This window comes from Dermochelys coriacea, chromosome 8 (genome assembly GCF_009764565.3).
Source record: "Dermochelys coriacea isolate rDerCor1 chromosome 8, rDerCor1.pri.v4, whole genome shotgun sequence".
NCBI classification, from domain to species: Eukaryota; Metazoa; Chordata; order Testudines; family Dermochelyidae; genus Dermochelys; species Dermochelys coriacea.
Window position 1 is genome coordinate 98,268,610 of NC_050075.1, and position 24,884 is coordinate 98,293,493.

Below are 24,884 nucleotides of genomic sequence, written 5' to 3' on the forward strand. Positions count from 1 at the left end.
AAAGAGATAAACAAGATAGTTAACTCTAAAATTGAAGGTCTATTAATTCCCATCTGGTACTTGTTTCCAAGCTAGTTAGCATGTTAAAAACAGTCCTTCAGACACAATGCATCATCTGGACCTGTTTATGACCAAAGGATTAGTACACAACTGAAAAAACCTGAAATATTGACGGAGCTGATTATTTTTATTGTTGGACACGATCATGGATGGGGGTGATTGGGGGAGCGGTAGATGTGGTCATATCTTGATTTTAGTAAGGCTTTGATACTGTCTCTCATGACCTTCTCATAAACAAACTAGGGAAATGCAATCTAGATGGAGCTACTATAATGTGGGTGCATAACTGGTTGGAAAATCGTTCCCAGAGAGTAGTTATCAGTGGTTCACAGTCATGCTGGAAGGGCATAACGAGTGGGGTCCCGCAGCGTCCGGTTCTGTTCAATATCTTCATCAATGATTTAGATCGGGGTTCTCAAACTGGGGGTCAGGACCCCTCAGGGGATCACGAGGTTATTACATGGGGGTCGCGAGCTGTCAGCCTTCACTCCAAACCCCACTTTGCCTCCAGCATTTATAATGGTGTTAAATATATTTTAAAGTGTTTTTCTTTTGTAAGGGGGGGTCACACTCAGAGGCTTGGTATGCGAAAGGGGTCACCAGTACAAAAGTTTGAGAACCACTAATTTAGATAATGGCATAGAGAGTACACTTATAAAGTTTCAGAGTAGCAGCCGTGTTAGTCTGTATTCGCAAAAAAGAAAAGTAGTACTTGTGGCACCTTAGAGACTAACAAATTTATTAGAGCTGTAGCTCACGAAAGCTTAAAGACTAACATTTATTTGAGCATAAGCTTTCATGAGCTACAGCTTACTTCAGTGAGCTCAAATTTGTTAGTCTCTAAGGTACCACAAGTACTCCTTTTCTTTCTTATAAAGTTTGCGGAGGATACCAAGCTGAGAGGGGTTGCAAGTGCTTTGGAGGACAGGATTAAAATTCAAACTGATCTGGACAAACTGGAGAAATGGTCTGAAGTAAACAGAATGAAATTCAGTAAGGACAAATGCAAAGTACTCCACTTAGGAAGGAACAATCAGCTGTACACATACAAAATGGGAAATCACTGCCTGGAAAGGAGTACTGCAGAAAGGGATCTGGGGGTCATAGTGGATTACAAACTAAATGCAAAAAAAGCAAACATCATTCTGGGATGTATTAGCAGGTGTATTGTAAGCAAGATATGAGAAGTAATTCTTCTGCTCTACTCTGCACTGATTAGGCCGCAGCTGGAGTACTGTGTCCAGTTCTAGGTGCCACATTTCAGGAAAGATGTGAACAAATTGGAGAAAGTCCAGAGAAGAGCAACAAAAATGATTAAAGTCTAGAAAACATGACCTATGAGGGAAGATTGAAAAAATTGGGTTTGTTTAGTCTGGAGAAGAGAAGACTGAGAGGGGACATAACTGTTTTCAAGTACATAAAAGGCTGTTAGGAGGAGGAGGTAGAAAAATTATTCTTCTTAACCTCCGAGGATAGGACAAGAAGCACTGGGTTTAAATTACAGCGAGGGCAGTTTAGGTTGGACATAGGAAAAACTTCCTGTCAGAGTGATTAAGCACTGGAATAAATTGCCTAGGGAGGTTGTATAATCTCCATCATTGGGGATTCTTAAGAGCTCGTTGGACAAACACCTGTCACGGATGGTCTAGATAATACTTAGTCCTGCCTTAAGTGCAGGGGACTGGACTAGATGACCTCTCGATGTCCCTTGCAGTCCTATGAGCCTATGGTTTAATAAAACTGTCGATGTTATAAAACATATCCTTTCCTCCCCACTACCATTGCCTTTGCAGAAATGACATGCTTCACATCACCACCATGAAATAATAACGTTCACAACCAATAAAGACATCTCAAGCATAGCACTAAAGGCACAAGTTACAAACCTCCCCTTTAGGATTTAGGTCTAGGGTCTGAGAGAGGCACCTTAGGGGCAAACAGGGGTTTGTTTCACACTCACACACGCACCCCCCCCCAATTCTGGGGTTTCGCAAAGAAAAACTGAGTCACATAAACAGCATCCCTTACAATTGGGGCTGCTATCATGCCAGATACAGAGCAAAGAGATGCAGGGATCCCAGGGCTGGGGGTTCAGGGAGGAGCAACATACTAAAAGGCACAAGCGGCAGTCTAGAGGGAACCTAACTGCACTCTAGAGGGCTCTTTATCTCCTCTCTGGGATCCGAAGGCTGGGTGCTCAGAAAGGGGGGCTGGGGGCCCGAGCACCCTCAGCTGCAGTCGGGGGGAGGGGGGTCCCGGGGCTGGGGGCCCGAGCACCCTCAGCTGCAGTCGGGGGGAGGGGGGTCCCGGGGCTGGGGGCCCGAGCACCCTCAGCTGCAGTCGGGGGGAGGGGGGTCCCGGGGCTGGGGGCCCGAGCACCCTCAGCTGCAGTCGGGGGGAGGGGGGTCCCGGGGCTGGGGGCTCGCTGAGGAGTCGTCCCTGACCTCTTCCTCGGTGGGGGGGAGGGGGCTCTCCCCTCTGGCTGCCCCAGGTGGAGGGGGCTCCTGGCTCCGTCGAGTCCCCAGCCCTGGTCCCCGTTCACGACACGCCAGGGACCGCGCCGCTCCCGCGAGGTGAGGGGGCTTCCCCCGGTAGCCGGCGACCGCCAGGGCCTGACACCGGGCAGCAGGGGCCTGGGGAGCGGGATGCCCGGGCCTTCGGGGCGGAGGGCGCGGGCCGGCTCACTCACCTCGGGAGGCAGCAGGCGCCGCCGGGTCTGCATGGCTGAAGGGATCCCCCGGGCCCCGCTCCGCTCCCCGCCGCTCCTGGGCGGGCCCCGCACACACAGCGAGCGAGCGCTGGAGAGGCCGGCGCCCGCCCTCACGCCAAGCCAGCCCGGGCGAGCAGCAGCCAGCGCCCCCTGGCCGGCCCCAGAGGCAGCGCACGGCACTGCGGCACCGCCGGCGGGGCGGGGGAGCGGGGAGCCTGCCGCACTCGCCAGTCGCGGCACCGGGCCGGGGCCGGGGCCGGGGGCGGGGGCGGGGGCCGGTCCCTCCACATCCCTCGCTCCCGAGAGGGGACCCAGCGGGGCACTGCAGGGAGACAACGAGATCAGCATCCACACCACCCAACAGCCACATCTCTCACACACGCACACCACCCAACTATCACGGACACAAACCAAGGAGACAGCCCGAACGCCACACACCCGGACACACAACTACATGCCAGGGAGACAACTATACCAGCATCCATGACACCTCACACACACCACCCAACAGCCACATCTCTCACACACGCACACCACCCAACTATCACGGACACAAACCAAGGAGACAGCCCGAACGCCCCACACCCGGACACACAACTACGTGCCAGGGAGACAACTATACCAGCATCCATGACACCTCACACACACCACCCAACAGCCACATCTCTCACACACGCACACCACCCAACTATCACGGACACAAACCAAGGAGACAGCCCGAACGCCACACACCCGGACACACAACTACGTGCCAGGGAGACAACTATACCAGCATCCATGACACCTCACACACACCACCCAACAGCCACATCTCTCACACACGCACACCACCCAACTATCACGGACACAAACCAAGGAGACAGCCCGAACGCCACACACCCGGACACACAACTACGTGCCAGGGAGACAACTATACCAGCATCCATGACACCTCACACACACCACCCAACAGCCACATCTCTCACACACGCACACCACCCAACTATCACGGACACAAACCAAGGAGACAGCCCGAATGCCACACACACACGGACACACAACCACACACACAGCTACATGCCAGGGAGACAACTATACCAGCATACACATCTCTCTCACACGCACACCACACAAATATACACATATGCCAACATACACCAGGGAGACAGGCCTAATACCACACACCTGGACACAGAACCACACACATAGCTATACACCAAGGAGACAACTACACATCATACACACCACACAACTACACACAGACACGGACATACACCAGGGAGACAGCCATAGTGCCACACACCTGGACACAGACCCCCACACACAGCTATGCATCAGGGAGACAACTACACATCCCACACACACATACACACCACACACAACTATGGACATACAAGGGAGACAGCTGTAATGCCATACTCCCGGACACACAACCATACATACAGATATACACCAGAGAGACAACTATGACAACATACTACTTCTCGCACACCAAGACACACAACCATGCACCAGGGAGACAACCATAATGACACACACATCTCACACACACAGAGGGATATATACCAGAGGGACAACCATAAGTACACACACAGGGACACACACCAGAGAGACAACCATAATGTACACACAAATTTCATTCCATATACACAAAAAGATACATACCCACACACCATACATACCAACGAACAGGGACATGCACCCATGCACAAGGAATACACCATAGAGAGAACCATAACTGCACCCACAAATCACACACAGGAATATATAACAGAGGAGACAATCATAACTACATATACAAATCATACACAGGAACACACAATCCTCCACCCATAGGGACAACCATCCATCCAGACGCAAAGAAACACACAAGTATCAATCGAGGATATATAACCATACATACATGTTTCAGAGTAGCAGCCGTGTTAGTCTGTATTCGCAAAAAGAAAAGCAGTACTTGTGGCACCTTAGAGACTAACAAATTTATTAGAGAATAAGCTTTCGTGAGCTACAGCTCACTTCATCGGATGCATTTGGTGGAAAACATGGACATACAATGACACACACACACTACCATCTACCTAGGGAAACACAACTGTACACACAAGAATAACATACACAGCTGAACAGATAATACATACACACAGACAACACACACATTTCTCATATAAACACACATACACTGAAGAATAACTGACAGACATACAAAAACCATTATTGTACACTTACTGTAGAATCCCAACAATTATTTATTTTCAAAAAGGAAGCCAAGAAAATACAACCACCAAAATCAAATTGCCTCTTTGTTCCCTAGCTTTAGACAATCGGTAACTTGCCTATCAGGGAATGTGTTTTTTCGTTTTATATTATTTATCTGCAATTTGCTTATCTTTGGGTTACATTTTACAATGTGTTATTTATTTCAGTCCACGACTCTTGTGCTTGCATATGTAAACATGCGTACATACACACCACTGTCCTTTATTGTATAGAAATTAATACTGTTCAGTTGTGTGTCATAGGACGTTCATCATGGAGTTTCACAAATAAATTACTGAAGTTGCAGAAACAAACACACACATTCACACTCCCTTCAATAAAAACAACAAGGAGTCCAGTGGCACTTTAAAGACTAAATTGCATCTGAAGAAGTGGGTATTTTACCCACGAAAACTTATGTCCAAATAAATCTGTTAGTCTTTAAGGTGCCACCGCACTTCTTGTTTTTGTGGATACAGACTAACATGGCTACCCCTCTGATACTTGACTCCCTTCAATAATTTCTCATGTCTCATCTCATAAAATCAAAGAAGACTGCAAATCTCAGAAGAATGAGGATTTAGAGAGAAGGAAATCACAGATCCACATATCTTTCATTAAAAAATTCTTATAGGAGGATAAATGTTGAAGGGATTCTTGATAGGGGGATCCTGTGCTGGAAAGAGCTATCACATATACCCATGAGAAAGATGTAGTGTAAGAAGGGGAACTAGATAATTTCCATCCCAGAATACTGAAAGAATTGGTACATGAGACTGCTAGTCCAGTAGCAAGGGTTTTTAATAAATCCATCTATGGGGGGCGGGGGAACCAGATGACCAACAGCTACTGTCATACCTATATTTAAGAAAGGGGAAAAAAGTGATCTGAGCAATTACAGACCTGTTACTTGGACCTCAATAGTAAGCAGTGCTTTAAAACAAATCCTGAAGCAAAGAATAACTAAATTAATGGTGGCAAATGGTAAAGGGGACATAATGCAACATGGGTTTACCAAAGATAGATTATGCCAGTCTAACCTGATTTCCTCCTTTGAGAAAATAAGTGTTTTTTTAGGTATGGGAAATGCAGTATATCTAATATACTTAGCTGTCAGTAAAGCATTTGAGACAGTACCCCACAGGAAATTAGAAGATTAATACAAGAATTGTAAGGTGGCTAAGGAACTGGGTAAAGGGGAGACTGCTAAAGCTTTTGCTGAAATATGAATTATCAAACTGGTGGGAGGTCATTAATGCAATTCCTCAAGGATCGATCTTGGGACCAATCTTATTCAATATTTTTATTAATGACCTTGGCACAAAAAGTAGGAGTGTACTAATGACATTTGCTGATGATACAAATTTAGGAAGCATCATCAATACTGAAGAGGATTGGAATATTATACAGGAAGATCTGGATGACCTTGAAGACTGGAATGACGGAAGTGGGGTGAAATTCAATAGTATGAAGTACAAGGACATACACTTTGAATCTAATCATAAGAATTTCTGCTACAAGCTAGGAGCTCATCAGTTAGAAGCAACAGAGGAAAAAAGGCACCTGGATGTATGGGTCGATCACAGGATGGCTGTGAGTCACCAATGTGCTGAGGCTGTGAAAAAAAGGTAAATGCAATCCTAGTATGTATCAGGCAAGGCATTTCCAATAGAGATAGAGAAGTATTAATCCCATTCTACAAGGTTCTGGGAGGATTTCATTTGAAATACTGTGTACAATTTGGGTCACCAAGTTTTAGAGAGATGAATTCAAACTGGAACAAGTACAGAGAAGAGCTATTAGGATGATTGGGGTGGAGGGCCTGTCTTATGAGAGGAGACTAGAAGAGCTTGGCTTATTTAGCATAGCAAAATAAGGCTGAGAAGGGATATGATTGCTTTCTATAAATGCATTAGGAGGGTAAAGACCTATTTAAGCTAAAGGACAATGTTGGCACAAGAACAAAGGGTTTACACTGGCCATGAACAAATTCAGACGGGAAATTAGAAGGTTGCTAACCTTTAGAGATGTGTTTCTGGAACAACCTCCCAAAAGGAGTTGTGGGGGCAAAGAACTTAATTAGTTTTAAGAAAGAGCTGGACAAATTTATGAGTGGGGTTGTATGGTGGTGTTGCTTATGTTGGTAGGGTGCAGGGCTCAGCAGTCCTGGGGTTCACTTCCAGTTCACCTCTTATGTTCCTAAAAGCTCACGCTTCATGGTTTCAGCCAGCCACCTACAGGGGTCAGGAAGAGATTCCTCTCACGCCCCCCCCCCGCAAAAATGTATTCTGGGATGGAGGTTGATCCCCTTCCTCTGAAGCATCAGGAATGGCCACAGCTGGAGATGGGACATTGGATAGGGAAGGCCAGAGCTCTAAGGTGGGACTGAGCATTCTCTCTCACATGCTCGGCTGACTGGTTCTTGCTCACATGCTCAGGGTCTAATTGACTGTCATATGTGGGATTGGGAAGCTATTTTCCCCAGGTCAGATTGGCATAGACTTTGGGTTTTTTGTTTTTGCCTTTCTATGCAGTGTGTGTGGCCGTCACTTTCTGGGATTATCTAATATATCCCATGTAATAATTTTCCTGCATTGCAGGCTCCTCAGGCACTGTTGCACCTCAGTTTCTTCTGTTCTCTTTGTCACACATAGTGGACTAGTCTCCTGTGGATTGTAATAGTTTGGTCCAATATTGATTGTTGGGTTTAGTTTGTGGGTGCTGAAGGCCTGTCCTATACAGGAAGTCAGATTAGGTGATCTGGTACAGGGAAACTGAAACCCACTGAAGACTAGAACTCATGAATGGAAGCTCTCCACCCTGTACTCTGACCACTCGGCTACCCTACATCTCAGAGGTGAAAGTTTATCTCAATGCTGACTATTTAATTTAGTCTGTATAACCAAGAAGTGAGGCAAAAGTGTATGACAAAGGCATCAAATGTTTCTCTTTGCAAGGAAAAGGTGTATGTCTGACTAGGAAAAGACATTTCCTTCACTGTCTCTTCAAACATTTTAGCTTGTTTCCTTTTTGCAATCTCAGTTCTGTTTAACTATTTTGTGTGGGGTGAAGCCATTGAGATAAAGTAGGAACTCACCTAAGCCTTCACCCCCCCCCAAACCAAAACTGTTGTGAAGTTTGAATACATTTCCTACAAAGTCAATGTTACCGTGATGTTTGTGGTATCTTCTTTACTTGGGAACAAAGGCAATTTAGCCCTCTTCCATAACCCCTGAAACAAGTTGAAGATAAAGAAGAATAATACTGGATCATTAAACTATAGTCATGTACACATCCTTAAAGAGTCAGACAAATATCTTCTCGCTGATTGTGTTCTCTAGCCCTTTCTACACCAATCCAAGCCTTGCTTTATGCATGTATGCAGAAAGATTTAATAATTTCATATTCAAGTTTAAGTAATTGCTGTTCCTGTTGTCCTCCTCCTCTCACTTTATAGTTTTTTTTTTTTTAAAAAACAGCAGCTTTTTGCATATCATGTCCTTTTTACACTATAAACTCTGAAGGGCTGGTACTGTCTCTCACTACATGTTTTTACAGTGCTTTGCTCAATGAGCCTTGAACTAAATTGTGCCTCTGAATACTATTTAAAGATAAATAATAGGAAGAAAGGATTGTTGTGTAGTTAGGTACCAAACTAGGACTTCAAAAGATCTGGATTTTAGCGTGGATCTGCCACAAACTTCCAATGTGACCTTGAGTAAGTTTCTGTTCTCTATCAGTAAAATAATGGTAATAAGAATTTCTTAGGTTCTTGTCTATTTAGCATAAAAGCTTTTGGGGCAAAGACTCTTTCTTACTGTAAACTTATGAAGAACTTAGGAAGATGGGACCCTGGTCTTGGATAGGCCTTATAAGTACTAAAATAATACAAATCATAAACATTTGGATAATTTTTGTTCTCACTGTTTATTTTCACACAAGGAATTTATACACGCTGACTGGATCTGGAATTCCAAAGTACTGTATGGTTCTGATGGTACTCCTGGTTCAGCCAGAAGCTGGCAACACTGGCAATTTTTCACAAAAGCATTTTCTGCAGAACAAGGAAGTTCAGATAATTCTGATTAGGCTCCAGATTGTATGGTTATGCTGAGTGGCATGAACACAAGACTTGCAATTAGGAAACACAGATTCTAGTCCCATCTCTAAAACTGATTTGCTGTGTGACATATAACCTGTCTGACCCAATTTCCCCAACTGTAAAGTGAAGATATATTTACCGCACAGGCAGTGACACACTTAATGTTTGTAAAGCACTTTGAGAGTGTCATATGAAAAGTGTGCTAAATATTATGATTAATATAATTTTCATGTTACTTGAACACTTGGGATACTTATCTCACTGAAACTATGAACCTTTGAGTTTGAAATTTAACTTCAGATCTTCATCTGCTTAAAAATGCTGTAAGCCCACTTCACACTTACACATATGCCATTGGAAGATCTCAAAACACTTTATAAGCACAAATTAGCAGAGCCTTACAGCACACTTTTTACAGACGGGCACAGACTCTCAGTTCAAGTGACCTGCTCAAGGTAACTTGGGAAATCTGGCTGGAGCTGGGAATAGAACCTACTTTTATCCCCTGATTCTAAGACCTATATCTTGTATCATGAGCACAAGCCCATCCTATTTACTTAGTCAAATAAAGCCTTTCCTGTGGCTATGACTTCAAGGCCTAAAAAGATAAGAGTATGTTAGAGTAAAGGTCAGCTGGAGTTGCGGGAGAGTGAAGGGGTCTCTGGAAGTTACAGATTCCATGACTTCTGTGATCGCCATGACATAACTGTAGCCTTATTGATAGGTTGTCTGGAACTGAACTGTAATCTAGGTGAGGACATATCAATTTAGAGAATGGCATCATTTTTACTATTATTTCTATTCCATTTCTGTAAATTCCAACATCTTTTTTTTCTTAATAATTGGAGTACATTTAGCAGATGGTGTCATTAAGTGTCCACTCCACAGAACAGCTCGGGTCTTTTTCCTGAGTGGTTAAAACTGAGAACACTTCATATAAATTCAGATTATTTCTTCCAGTTTGCATTACTTTGCATGTTATCAGCATTATTCTACCATTTATTGTGTTGCCTATTTACCCTGCATTGCTAGATCCTGCTGGAATTCTTCTCTAGACTACTGTAGTATAAATAATAAGACCTCACCTTATAAAGTACTAAGAGTGCACAAGTACACAAGGAAGATTGTGATGGTATGGGAGCAGAGGTAAGATACATAGATTGTTAAGGCCAGAAGTGACCACTATGATCATATAGTCTGACTTCTTGCATGACAGAGGCTATAGAATTTCACCTAATAATCACAGAATCATAGAATATCAGGGTTGGAAGGGACCTCAGGAGGTCATCTAGTCCAACCCCCTGCTCAAAGCAGGACCAATCCCCAACTAAATCATCCCAGCAAGGGCTTTCTCAAGCCTGACCATAAAAACCTGTAAGGAAGGAGATTCCACCACCTCCCTAGGTAACGCATTCCAGTGCTTCACCACCCTCCTAGTGAAAAAGTTTTTCCTAATATCCAACCTAAACCTCCCCCACTGCAAGTTGAGACCATTGCTTCTTGTTCCGTAATCTGCCACCACTGAGAACAGCCTAGATCCATCCTCTTTGGAACCCCCTTTCAGGTAGTTGAAAGCAGCTATCAAATCCCCTCATTCTTCTCTTCCGCAGACTAAACAATCCCAAATCCCTCAGACTCTCATCATAAGTCATGTGTTCCAGCCCCCTAATCATTTTTGTTGCCCTCCACTGGACATTTTCCAATTTTTTCCACATCCTTCTTGTAGTGTGGGGCCCAAAACTGGATGCAATACTTCAGATGAGGCCTCACCAATGTCAAATAGAGGGGAATGATCACATCCCTCTATCTGCTGGCAATGCCCCTTCTTATACAGCCCAAAATACCATTGGCCTTTTTGGCAACAGGGGCACACTGTTGACTCATATCCAGCTTCTCGTCCACTGTAACCCCTGGGTCTTTTTCTGCAGAACTGCTGCCTAGCCATTCAGTCCCTAGTCTGTAGCGGTGCATAGGATTCTTCCGTCCTAAGTGCAAGACTCTGCACTTGTCCTTGTTGAACCTCATCAGATTTCTTTTGGCCCAATCCTCTAATTGGTCTAGGTCTCTCTGTATCCTATCCCTACCCTCCAGCGTATTTACCTCTCCTCCCAGTTTAGTGTCATATGCAAACTTGCTGAGGTTGCAATCCACACCATTCTCCAGATCATTAATGAAGATATTGAACAAAACCAGCCCCAGGACCAACCATTAGGGCACTCCACTTGATAAAGGCTGCCAACTAGACATGGAGCCATTGATCACTACCCATTGAGCCCGACAATCTAGCCAGCTTTCTATCCACCTTATAGTCCATTCATCCAGCCCATACTACTTTAACTTGCTGGCAAGAATACTGCAAGAGACCGTGTCAAAAGCTTTGCTAAAGTCAAGGAATAAACACATCCGCTGCTTTCCTCTCATCCACAGAGCCAGTTATCACGTCATAGAAGGCAATTAGATTAGTCAGGCATGCAACAAGCCCACAATTTCTGGTTGAGTTAGCACATATCTTTTATAAAGACAGCCAATACAGGGAAGACTGTTCTGAGACCATAAATATGCATTTTCATACCTTCTCCTCTTTTTTTTCTTTTCTGGGAGGCAGGCCGGTTGAAAGTATAAACTAACCTTGTTTTAGAATTTCCTTATTTTCAAATGTAGGGGGAAGATAACTTAAAATATACTTTTCAGGGTTTTTCTTTTACATTCTGCTACTTTCTCAACTGTAACTCTAGGTTAATGAAGCTTTCTGTTCAAAATTATATAAAAAGATGGGCTTTTTTCAACAGCAACAGGAACCCAAAGCATAGCTAACTTAGTAGGGAGTGGTAAACATTGCTGGGTTCACTTCTGTTAATCACTTCCTTGCTTTGTTCAGCTGGTGTTAAATGGTTGCTAGCTATACAAGGAGGCACGTGGCAGCGACCCTGGCTTACGACTTTTTAAAATTGTGTTACTAGAAACAGTAAATGCAAACCCTGAGAAAGGAGATTTTATTTTCCAAAAAAACTCTATGACAAGGGACTCTTCAGCAGCCCTGTCTTGGGTCATGTGTAGGTCTGCTTAACCTTGCATCCCAATTCTTATCTTCTATGCATTGGGAGAATGCTCAGCATTCATTCAAAGGTTTCAGAGTAGCAGCCGTGTTAGTCTGTATTCGCAAAAAGAAAAGGAGTACTTGTGGCACCTTAGAGACTAACAAATTTATTAGAGCATAAGCTTTCGTGAGCTACAGCTCACTTCATCGGATGCATTTGAAGTGAGCTGTAGCTCACGAAAGCTTACATTCATTCAAAGCATCACACTTTGGGGTTAATTTTTTTGGTTTTGTCTATCCTAAAACACTCAAGGCATTTAAGAAATTATAAAGCTTCTTGTTAGTTTTAAATACTGCTCCACACTAATCCACATTGTGACGTTGCACGCTATATGATTTTATGAAAATATGCTAATGAGTGTGAATATAATGTAACTGGAATATGCTTCATGCAAAAGGTCTCTTGTAAGGCATCATTATAAAGCTTATAATCTACTGAGTGTGGTCATCCAATTTGTATAAATGCAACAGTCTTGTATCTGAAACTAGAAATATAACTCTGAGGTCCTATTGTAATCATGCAAAATGTGGGCCATTAAAGGTGGCTTGGAATCTTGATGGCTCCCATTAACCAGGACAATTGGTTGTAAATGGCTCTGTTTACTCGTAAGTCTTCCTGTATATGTGTGTGCTGACAAGTGGGTAATGAAGTCTTACAGTGACATGTGATCATGTCACCTGAACTAGAATCCATTGTAAACCTGGGGCTTTTCCATTTAAAAGGCAGGGTGGGAACCCAAAGAGACAAAAGATTCCCGCCTTGTGCCAAAGCTATATAAGGGGGTGGAACAGAACAATAGAAGCTGCAGTCATAAGAAATCCCCTAGCTACCACCTGAGCTGGAACAGGGACTGTACCAGGGGAAAGGATTGGGCCCAGACTAGGAAGGAGTCCAGTCTGTGAAAGAAACTTGTTGAAACAGCTCTGAGGGTGAGATTTTATCTGTATTCAGTTTTCTTACTGTATTTGGCTTAGACTTGCATGTTTTATTTTATTTTGCTTGGTAATTCGCTTTGTTCTGTCTATTATTTGGAACCACTTAAATCCTACTTTTATATTTAATAGAATCATTTTTACTTATTAATTAATCCAGAGCAAGTATTAATTCCTGGGGCAGCAAACAGCTGTGCATATCTCTCCGTCAGTGTTATAGAGGGAACAATTTATGAGTTTACCTCATATAAGCTTTATAAAGAGTAAAACGTATTTATTTGGGGTTCAGATCACATTAGGAACTGGGTATCTGGGTGTTGGAGACAGGAATACTTCTTAAGCTGTTTTCAGTTAAGCCTGCAGCTTTTGGGGGACGTGGTTCAGAGCTGGGTCTGTGTTTGCAGCAGGCTAGGGTGTCTGGCACAACCAGGCAGGGCACCGAAGTCCCAAGTTGGCAGGGAAAATGGACTCAGAGGTAGTCTCAGCACATCAGGTGGCAGTTCCCAGAGCGGTTTCTGTGACCCAACCCATCACACACATCTTTCCTGGAATTAAAGGAAATCCCACTTGTATCTTTGTTTCTCTTCTCTCTCAAAGAGCAGTCCATTACAAAGTATGCATGGCTCTTCAACCTATTCAATAGCAATATCTCAGTTGCAGAGTTCAGCACTACAATGTTCTGGTATGCTAGATGTTGAATAATAGAGTGGTGAGCGTGCTGATAAAATTTGCAGATGACAGAAGCACAGAGGAGGGCAGAATTAGAATTGAGAAAGACCTTGAGAAGTTGGAGAACTGGTCTGAATTCAACAAGATGAAATTCAATAAAGATAAGTGCAAAGTACTTCTCTTAGGAAGGAAAAATCAAATGCACAACTACAAAATGGGAAATAACTGGCTAGGTGGTAGTACCACTGAAAAGGACGAGGGGATTACCTACCTTTAACTGGAAGTTCTTCAAGATGCATGGTCTCTATTTGTATTTCAAATGCCAGTGCACATGGACGCCATGTGCCGGAAGATTTCTGTAGCAGTGTCCATTGACCCATACGTGCGTCATATATAGCCCTGAGTTCCAGGCAAGGTTATATGAGGCTGCGCAGTACAATGCCCCTTAGTGACCCTCTTATCACTGAACAGCACAGTCCGCCTCAGAGGGGATGGTGGGAGGGTACTGGAATTCAGATAGGGACCACACATCTCGAAGAACCACCAGTTACAGGTAAATAACGTCCTCTTCAAATGATGGGCCCTATACGTATGTCAAACATGGGTAAATAGCAAGCAGTGATCAGCGCAAAGGTGGATGCGAGGATGCAAGAAGTATCACAGTCTGCAGGACAGCACAGCCCATGGCCGCATCATCTGCCGCCCCCTGGTCAATGATGTAATGAGTGGTGAAAGTATTCATGGAATGCCAGGTCCCTGCCTGGTAGATATCATGCCAGCATATGTCCACTAGGAAGGCAGAGGTGGTCATGTGTGCCCACGTTGAGTGCACCGTAATCCAGTTGGGTGGCAGGGTGTTACACAGCACATAGCACTCGGAGATGCATGTAGAGACCCACTTCAAGATGCACTGGGAGGAGAGGGCTTGGACCCAGGATCTGTCCGCAATGGCCACGAACAAGCATGAAGAGGCACAGAAGATGTGGATTCTGTCAAGGTAGAATGCAAGTACACAATGGACATCAAGCAAGTGCAGGGTCCTGTCTGCAGGAATGGTGTGCGGTTTAGTATGGAAGATCAGAAGGTGAATCAACTGGTTGAGGTGAAACTCCGAGACCATCTTTGGAAGGAATTTGGGAGTGAAGGCATAAGGAAACCTTCTTGTTATGAAAGACCATATAAGGGGCGGAATCACCCATCGTGGCTGCCAATTTGCTGACCCACCAAGTGGAGGTGATAGCTACAAGGAAGATGATCTTCATAGAAAGAGATCACATGGCCAGGGGCTTGAAGTGGGGGTCTGGTGAAGGTGGATAGCACAAAGTTGAGATCCCAGAGGGGCCTGGGTTTGAGAACTGACGGGAAGCTGTTTAACAGCCGCTTCAGGAAGCAAGCGGTGGGGGGTGAGTAAACACCGATTGCCTGTCCACAGGTGGAAGGAAGATACTAAGCACCACCAGGTGGACCGGGACACAGCTGAGGGAGAGGCCTGAGGTCTTAAGTTCCGGGAGATAGTTCAGAATGATAGGGATGGAGAGGACGTTGAGGGGGAGGCGATGGTGCTAAGCTCAGAAAGTGAAACATGTTCATTTCACCGCTACAATGACCATGAAAGCATTTGTGGTTCCCACATTTAAGTCTGTCCTGCACCGTCTGTACTGCCGGATTGAAGGCACAGGATGTGGTAGGAAGGATACTTACTGCCAGTGAAGGGCAGTGCACCACCAGGTCCAACAGTTCCAGGTTGGACTGTGCATGTGGCCTGAGAGCCTTCTCCATGAAAAACTTATGGAGGCGTAGCAGATGAGCCTTGCGGGTCTGCGGCAAAAAAGACCTATAGAACTCACAGAGAGATGTACTTCCCGAGGCAATAAAGGAAACATTGGTGGCTCGTCACTCACTAGGAAATAGTGAGGGTAAGCAGCACAATTTTTGAACCCCAGAACGCGGGGCACAGTCCTCAGAAGAAAGTGGGGCTGGGCCCCAAGCAGGGTGAAAGGAAACTAAATACACTAACACTACCACCTATACAAGCAATACAAAAAATTTATGCACAGTAACAGACAAGAAGGCTCTCACAGTCAAACTACAAGCACAGAGAATGAGGATTCTGATTCCGAGCATGCAGCAGTAAGAGGTAAGTAAGAGGGCATCATCATCCCACAGTCTCATATAACCTCGCCTGGAACACAAGGCTACATACAATGCATGTGGGGGGGTCAATGGACACTGCTACAGAAATCTTCTGGCTCCAGTGTAGGGTACACATGCACACCTGTGTTTGGAATACATATAGGGACCATCACTTGAAGAAGAACTGGGGGGGTATACTGGATCACAAATTGAATAAGAGACAACAATGTGATACAGTTGTGAAAAAAGGCTAATATTCTGGAGAGTATTGACAGGAGTGTCGCATATAAGGCACGGAAGTTAATTGTCCTGCTCTACTCAGCCATGGAGGACATCATCCAATTAGGGGGATCACATTTTAGGAAAGATGTGGATAAACTGGAAAAGATTCAGAGGAGAGCAACAAAAAAATGAAAGGTTTAGGAAAACCTGACCTATGAGGAAAGGTTAAATAAACTGGGCATGTTTAATTTTGAGGAAAAACAAAAAGACTTGGTGGGACCAGATAGTCTTCAGATATGTTAAGGTTTGTTATAAAGAGGATGGTGATCAGATGTTCTCCATGCCCACGGAAGGTAGGACAAGTAATAATGAGCTTAATCTGCAGCAAGGGAGATTTAAGTTAGCTATTAGGAAAATCTAACTTTCAGGGTAGTTAAGCTCTGGAACAGTCTTCCAAGGGAGGCTGTGGAATCCTCATCATTGGAGGTTTTTAAGAACAGGTTGGACAAACATCTCTCAGGGAGGGTTTAGGATTACTTGGTCCTGCCTCAGCCCAAGGGGCTGGAATTGATGACTTCTTAAGGTCCACTTCAACACTACATTTCAAAGATTGTTATGTATGGGGTGAAATGATGATTGAGTTGCAGATGTCCCTGAACTGATATCAGCATGTCCTTCACTAGTAAAATATAAATGGGGTCAAATCCAAAGTGTAATTCCACTTGAAGTCGCTCCAGAAACTAAATTTGATATTTGTTCTGCAGGCATCAAAAATGGCTTTGTTTTTTTCAAATAATTTATTAGATAGCCAACTGTATTGTCCACCAGGCCACTTGGGTCACTAAATAGATGAGCAATAGGCCTTTGCCCTCTTTTAGAGGAAAGATGGTTTGTTCACACCACACAATTTACCGTAACACCAGTTGCCTTCACAATCCATGGAAGGTGGCAAGATGTGTTTAGCAAGGGGAAATTTTTGTTGATTCCATTTCCACTTCTGTCAGGAACAGGTGAGATTTTATTTTCTTACAATTAATATGATCTGAAAACAACTCTTAAAAAGGCAATGGGAGGAGTGGGGAAGGGAAGGGGAAACATATATACAACAGCATGCATTCACTGGACAAGTTATGATTGAAATATAGAAATAGTGCTTGCAATGCTGCAACTAGCACGACTTGTTTACATCCTGCCTTATGACTGGCTTTCAGCTAGTTGCCATCATAAGGTTAAAACACTAGTTTGCCTACAGCCTGTATTCAGTGAAGCTGCTTTCTTATTAATCAACAGTCAAGCTGCAAACAGCACACACATTTTAATACTCTGAAAAGTAAAGCAGTCAGTAGTAATGGCACGAAACACCCTACATCATAAACTAGCCAGGGAGGCAGTTACTCATTTATATTGCTCTCTGTGGGACACATTATTCATATGACAAAAACAATCTTTGTGCCTGAGGTGATTTTTACCTCAGTATCTACTTAAAACAGACTATCAGAAAGGGCAAAAGCCTAGTGATGGTATTCTGTACTCCTGTTCATGAGGCCGCTGTTCAGTTCTGAAGCCCTTTCCCCAGGCCAGTACGGAGATCCATAGAGGTAAGGTGGTCAGGTTCAACAATAAGCCATCCATCTAACTCCAGAGTAGTACAGAGGCTCTGAAGAGTGCCTTAGGTAGACCTGCTAAGGTGGAGAGACGCTGAGGTTAGCTTAACCAACTGGCAGTTTAATTACAAAATTTATGACTAGAGGTTAGGATGGGGGAAAATAGGGATGGTTCTGAGTGGTTACTGAACATGTGGTCACAGGTCACTTTGTTTGGAAAGGGCCTTCACAGGTCAGGAAAGAGAGAGAGTCAGAGTTGTGCCCATGCTCGCTCTTCACTCCTCTAACATACATCACATAATGAGTGTGGGATGGCTGATCTGAGCCCAGGCTCTGCCTCATGGGCCTAAAGCAAGGCTTCAGATCTGCTCAGTCCTAAGACAACCTCCCATTGTCCAATGACAGAAGGCAGCAGTGGAGAAAGAGATATTGGATGGGAAGGAGGAGAATGGGGCAGTCTCTTTTCCTTCCTGATTCCCCAGTTCCCTTACCTCCTATCCCAAACAGAGGCTTCTTCTAGTCATCCCGACTGTTACTGTTCCACTCACTTCAGCCACTTTATGGTGCCATCACCTCAGCACTATTCCCAGGCCCCCTTCCTCTTCACTCCCAGCCACTGCTACTGTCCCTGCTTCTCACACAGCCCATGTGGGGGAACTTCATGGTGTTTGCTGCTTCTCTGTGCACCCCTCTTCCCCCACCTTCCATGTCACTGTCCTTCCTCTGCCCTAACCGTCTGCCCCATGCACCCTGATGCCTTGCCCCAATCAACCTGTTCTCTCTGATAGAAACAATGTATTTTTATAAAGAATTTTTTCAATACATATAAATAAAATTGTAAGAGAGGATGGAAGAAGGATTACTCCGAGGGGGGCAAAAAGTGGGAGAAGACAAGGACACCACTTGTGTTTGAAGCAGCCCTTGAGAGAAACTAACAAAACAAATGCCCCAATATGCTATCACGCTACCCTCTAGAAACAGAAACGAAGACTGCACAACCAATCTCAACCCATTCCTCAATAACAAGGTCTTGTTCTTTGGACCTTTCCAAAACTATCCAGAAAGGAAACTGATGACAAAGGAATGACTCCCTTTATAGTTTGTAAAGGATCAAGTACATTGATGGTGCTAATGAACCATAATGGACAGAATCCTGGAGGCCTTGCTCCATTTTACCTGAATAAAGATTGCATTAAAAATGAGTAAGAACTTTAGATTTTGTTTCATTTATGAAAACCTGGAAGTTTTTACTTTGGCGGTGAGCAACCTTGAGGAGGAAAAGGATAATGAGAAAACGATCCAGAAAATCCAGCAGGAAGGCAGTTCTGGCTATGGTAGAGGGTATAGAAGATGGTTTGATATTTGAGGACCATGGAACAGAAGAGGAAATGGAATGGGAATTAAAATTAAATGTGGAACTGAAGGCAATTGGTAATGCCACCTTTAAGACCAGCTCAACCAGAGTGATGATACATGTAGTGTTCAGGGGAGTGGCTGCAGAAATTACGAAGATAATAGAGGGTCTAGTATGAGTAAGAGATAAGATATCCAAGGTGCTCTTAATAATAAGGTTGAGAGCAAGTGTTTACAATTAGCAAGAAGATATTGAGGATAGTGAATCTGAATTATAAGTAATGAAAGGGAAGCAGGTGGTCAGTGAAGTGTAGGGACTCAGATTGCATAGATCAGAAACACCTTCAGCAGAATTTCCCAAATGGAGACTGTTAAAGGATTTCACATATTTCCATTTCTCTGGAAGCTTGTGTTGGTGGATCAAGTTAGCCTCTCCCTTTGGGTAATAGCATGCCATTTGTCAGAGGAGAAAGCCTTTAGCCTTGGCTACAGTAGTTGAAAAAGTATTGAAAGAATCTTGATTAAATCACCCTTGAGATTGCTGCGGCTGTTCAAGGTCTTGTATCCTCACATGGCAGTCACCCTAGGGGTTTTTTAGGCATTAGGAGCAATTCTTGGAACAGATCTTGAGCTCAGGCCTGGCTGAACTAGGTTAGTCTACAGCAATTTCTCCCTAGCATAGCATGTAAGCCACAAATATTGCAGCTGCCTTGGTTCAGCCAGTGCTTCCAACTTCTTTCTGCACATCAATGTACCCCTAATTCCCAAACTCCAGGAGTAGTGTTCAGCACTATAAACTAGGTGACTCAGGAGCCCCAGAATGCACTGATGCAGTCAAAAAAACAGTGCTGCTGTGTGGACATGCTAAGCCATAGCAAAGTCAAATGAAAAAACTGACCATGCCCCCATGCTGCAGAGATTTCTTCACTTAGTAGAGGCATTCTAATTAATCCCGCCAAAGCAACTGTATTTATGCAATGATTTTTTTTTCCAGTCCGTATCTCCCTTCCACTATGAAATATGAATACAAGAAAGCTAGATAGATATGCAGGCACAGACTCTCTCTTATTAAACAGTCAACAGGGGTGGTGAACACAGAGTCTTCAGAAGTCATAACTGCCAGCTCAGAGGACTTCAGTTTTGTTTTGATGCATGAAGGGGACAAACCCCACTCACTATTAAGCATGTGGGCACAAGTATATGTACATAGGTCAGGGTCACTATTACACATACAAACTTGGTAGCACTGCAAAAATCTTGTTTTTGCTGTGGGGTGATGTTTTGACTTTGCAAAAACAGAACAGAGAGGCACCAGATTAATAAACAAAAGGACAATATAATTACTTCTATGAGACAGGCTTACTTATTCATTGCTAAAATCACAGGGGCATGCTGTAGGTTTTGTGGGGTCTCAAAGGAAGTAAAACTTGGGAAGCCTCACCCAGCCATGGCCTCAACATTCACCAAGCAACACCAAACCTACGACAATCTCAGCAGATCACAATTTGCTCAGATTTATCATTCAGACATTTTAAAAATTTTTATTCCACCTTAATTGTTGCAAACACTCCAATGGATAAGTTTGAAATGTGATGCCCGATAACCTTTTACCAGTGAAACTTAAAACTTCTAAAATTATTGCAAGAAGCAAAACACAGGTCAGAAACGGAATCAAAGCAAGTTCATTTTCAAATTCTAACAAAGATTCCATGGATATGTTTTGATTATTTACCTCTCTACTAATCATCTTGATTATTCAAGGCAAGAAAAGTCTGGCATCGAATTGATAATAGTCCAAAGTGGTTACTGAAGGAAGATTTTGCTTTGCCAGACAAGAACTGGCCATTGGAAATCACAGTAAGTCTAATGACTCAAACAGTTTGAAATAATTAGTGCATCCCATATCATCACTCAATCCAGAATCAACTATTCTGTCTCTTGGTCAGTGAGTAACATTGTTTACTGTAAAAAGAAAAGGAGTACTTGTGGCACCTTAGAGACTAACAAATTTATTAGAGCATAAGCTTTCGTGAGCTACAGCTCACTTCACCGATGCTCTAATAAATTTGTTAGTCTCTAAGGTGCCACAAGTACTCCTTTTCTTTTTGCGAATACAGACTAACACGGCTGCTACTCTGAAACCTGTGATTGTTTACTGTGAAGGCAAGCAGGATAAGATAAGCAGTCATGACTCAGGAGCAAGGATACATGCTCAGCTGTGGTACTCTGAACCATTAAGGAACAATAAAAGATGTTAAGCTCTAATTTATGTCAAACATTTTAATGCAAAATTTATAAAATGCTTATGCAGGTAAAACTATGGAAAGGGCCTGCTTTCATAGGGAAAATGCCAGCAGCCAGGGTGTTTATAGTGCATCTACATTGAACGGCCTCTGCTTCAAAGAACAAGCTATCCCATGTAGAAAATTCACTTTCCTGTTACAGGCACCATTGTGCTTAATGTCTCAGTGCAATTTTATGCAACACCTCTATAATCTATCTACCCTAGCAGCAAAAAACAGGCTACCTAACGTGCAAGTAGAATGGGTATATTCATTTATTTATTTTCTGAACATAGTCAGAAAATGGGGGTAGGTGGGACTCGAAATGTTATGGCTAAAATCTATCCATTAGAATCTTGATGTTCCCTTTACAAGGATAATTACATCCTGCCAATGCAGGATTGTTCCCTACAACCGATAAAAAGCAGAAGTATAAACGGAGATTAAGGTATTTTTGTATTCACAGATAATGTATTATTTCAAATAACTGAAAAATCAGACTGCTTGAAAAAATTTTAAAACAAAAAAGCATGGAAATTTGAACACAATATTTGCTGAAAGTTATTTGCTCAACTCTAGTAATTTCTAAGGGGTTAATATGACATTTTCAGTGGGCTGAAATTCTCATCACAGAATTCAAGTTTAAACAAAACACCTAAATAACCAGTAAGTGGAAATCTGCAAGCCTGTCGATCCATCTTTTAGAAAGCAGGTTGTTTAAGATACCTAGTATTCTTTTTCCAAAAAAAAAAAAAAAAAAAAGTTTAAAACTCTCTAGAAAGAACTTCTGCAGAAAAGTTTCTTTACTGGTGCTTTTTCTTTTGCATTGGTAATTATAGCAGAAAATACACTTTGGTTTTTCCATTGTTTTTCAGCGCTGAAAAGAGAGCTGTTCAAAATGTAAGGATATTTTTAATTTAAACACCATTTTAAAGTAATTTGAAGTAGGGCCTTTTAAAAAAATATTTCAAAAATTTCACTCTGGAGTAAATTCTGGGATTGTGCTGCTCATGTAACATCAATTTAGAGACAGTTCAAAACTTTAATAGCTTCTCACACACTCTTCTCATACTGAATCTTTGTTGGCTTGCATGATGTGCATCTCAAAAGCAAACCTACCACTGGGTGGTGTGCAGTTGCAAGGTGGTGTAAAAGTTGGATCAGAAGGATGCAGAAGCAAGGATTACACATTTTTTCCCCAGGTACATGTAGCAGGGCAACTCCTTCACATAACAAACTTGCCTTTACTTCACATCTGATCACCTTTCTCTCAGGTTTAAATGGCAGTTTAAAAACACCTGTTAAACGTTCAAAGAAACTACAGTTGTTAAAAATGCAGGTTAATGTATTATATAACAAATCAGGTCAGTTTCTAATGTTTTTCCCCCCCGTCTTGGTATTCAGTGAATGTAATGCTTGTGAAAGGTGCCAGACTGATAGCACTAGAGTTGCAAGTGCTTTCCCTCTGCATAGATTAGGTACAGCGTAGGGAGCAGCGCAAGCTTCCATGTGCTGTCCTGCCAAGCCAGTATGCCTCAAATATGTAGCGAGCAACAGCAGGGATAAGATTCAGGTTCCATTTGTTCATTGGCCTCTCTCCTCAGGCTGCCAAAAGGGATGTCGATTGCAATGCAAACACTTCCCTACTGAACAGAAATCACCAATTCATTTCATATAAGTAACCAGCCAAACATCAGATGAAAATAGAGACTAACAACACAGGTCCTAATTCTGCAACATGCTCTGCGTGGGGTGCACCTCTCCACCCATGCAGAATGAGTTGTGGAATCCTTAGGCACAGTGTCCTAGTCAGAGACTTATAGATTCATAGATATTAAGGTCAGAAGGGACCATTATGATCTAGTCTGACCTCCTGCACAATGCAGGCCACAGAATCTCACCCATCCACTCCTGCAAAAAACCTCTCACCTATGTCTGAGCTATTGAAGTCCTCAAATCATAGTTTAAAGACTTCAAAGAGCAGAGAATCCTCCAGCAAGTGACCCGTGCCCCATGCTACAGAGGAAGGCGAAAAACCTCCAGGGGCCTCTTCCAATCTGCTCTGGAGGAAAATTCCTTCCCAACCCCAAATATGGAAATCAGCTAAACCCTTAGCATATGGGCAAGATTCACCAGCCAGATACCCAGGAAAGAATTCTCTGTAGTAACTCAGATCCCACCCCATCTAACATCCCATCACAGGCCATTGGGCCTATTCACCATGAATATTTAAAGATCAATTAATTGCCAAAATCATGTTATCCTATCATACCATCTCCTCCATAAACTTATCGAGTTTAATCTTAAAGCCAGATAGGTCTTTTGCCCCCACTGCTTCCCTTGGAAGGCTATTCCAAAACTTCACTTCTCTGGTGGTTAGAAACCTTCATCTAATTTCAAGTCCAAACTTCCCAATGACCAATTTACATCCATTTGTTCTTGTGTCCACATTGGTACCGAGCTTAAATAATTCCTCTCCCTCTCCGGTTTTTATCCCTCCGATATATTTATAGAGAGCAATCGTATCTCCCCTCAACCTTCTTTTAGTTAGGCTAAACAAGCCAAGCTCCTTGAGTCTCCTTTCATAAGACAGGTTTTCCATTCCTCGGATCATCCTAATAGCCCTTCTCTGTACCTGCTCCAGTTTGAATTCATCCTTCTTAAACATGGGAGACCAGAACTGCACACAATATTCCAGGTGAGGTCTCACCAGTGCCTTGTACAATGGTACTAAAACTTCCTTATCTCTACTGGAAATACCTCGCCTGATGCATCCCAAGACCGCATTAGCTTTTTTCACGGCCATATCACATTGGCAGCTCATACTCATCCTAGGATCAACCAATATTCCAAGGTCCTTCTCCTCCTCCATTACTTCTAATTGATGCGTCCCCAGCTTATAACTAAAATTCTTGTTATTAATCCCTAAAAGCATGACCTTACCCTTCTCACTATTAAATTTCATCCTATTACTATTGCTCCAGTTTACAAGGTCATCCAAATCTTCCTGTATGATATCCTGATCTCTCTCTAAATTGGCAATACCTCCCAGCTTTGTATCATCCGCAAACTTTATGAGCACACTCCCATTTTTTGTGCTGACGTCAGTAATAAAAAGATTAAATTAGATTGGTCCCAAAACTGATCCCTGAGGAACTCCACTGGTAATCTCCCTCCAGCCTGACAGTTCACCTTGTACTGAAAAGACTCGGTATACCATTGCCAATCCCCGGAAGCCTGAAACCTGCACTTACCTATGTGTATCAACATTTTGATATTCCCAGCCTAACACATGGTCTTTAGAATAGATGAGATGCTCTCAGATTGAAGCCTGTGCAGCACCTGCTGGTGGTCCCTGGAGAGCTGGTCACATGGCACTGGCTCTTCCTTTTTCTCCAGATGCTAAATTGCATTAAAAAGAAACTAGAAATACATTAAATACTTTTGAATATTACTTTTCCACATAAGCAATTGCTCTAGT

General features: G+C 43.2%; 1 protein-coding gene and 1 long non-coding RNA gene across 2 annotated transcripts in view; both read right to left on the reverse strand.

Moving 5' to 3' along the window:
* ZFYVE9 (zinc finger FYVE-type containing 9) overlaps positions 1–2,912 on the reverse strand; it is a 101,263-nt gene extending 98,351 nt beyond the window's left edge. Inside the window, 1 exon segment of the mRNA XM_038413064.2 lies at positions 2,750–2,912. The gene's annotated coding sequence lies outside the window, so the exon portion shown is untranslated.
* An 18,474-nt stretch (positions 2,913–21,386) lies between these two features.
* On the reverse strand, positions 21,387–23,328 carry LOC122455528. The gene is made up of 2 exons (XR_006273756.1): positions 21,776–23,328; positions 21,387–21,451 (listed from the first exon to the last, which is right to left on the reverse strand). It is a non-coding gene; the product is annotated as an uncharacterized LOC122455528 (long non-coding RNA).
* Between the last annotated feature and the right edge of the window lie 1,556 nt (positions 23,329–24,884).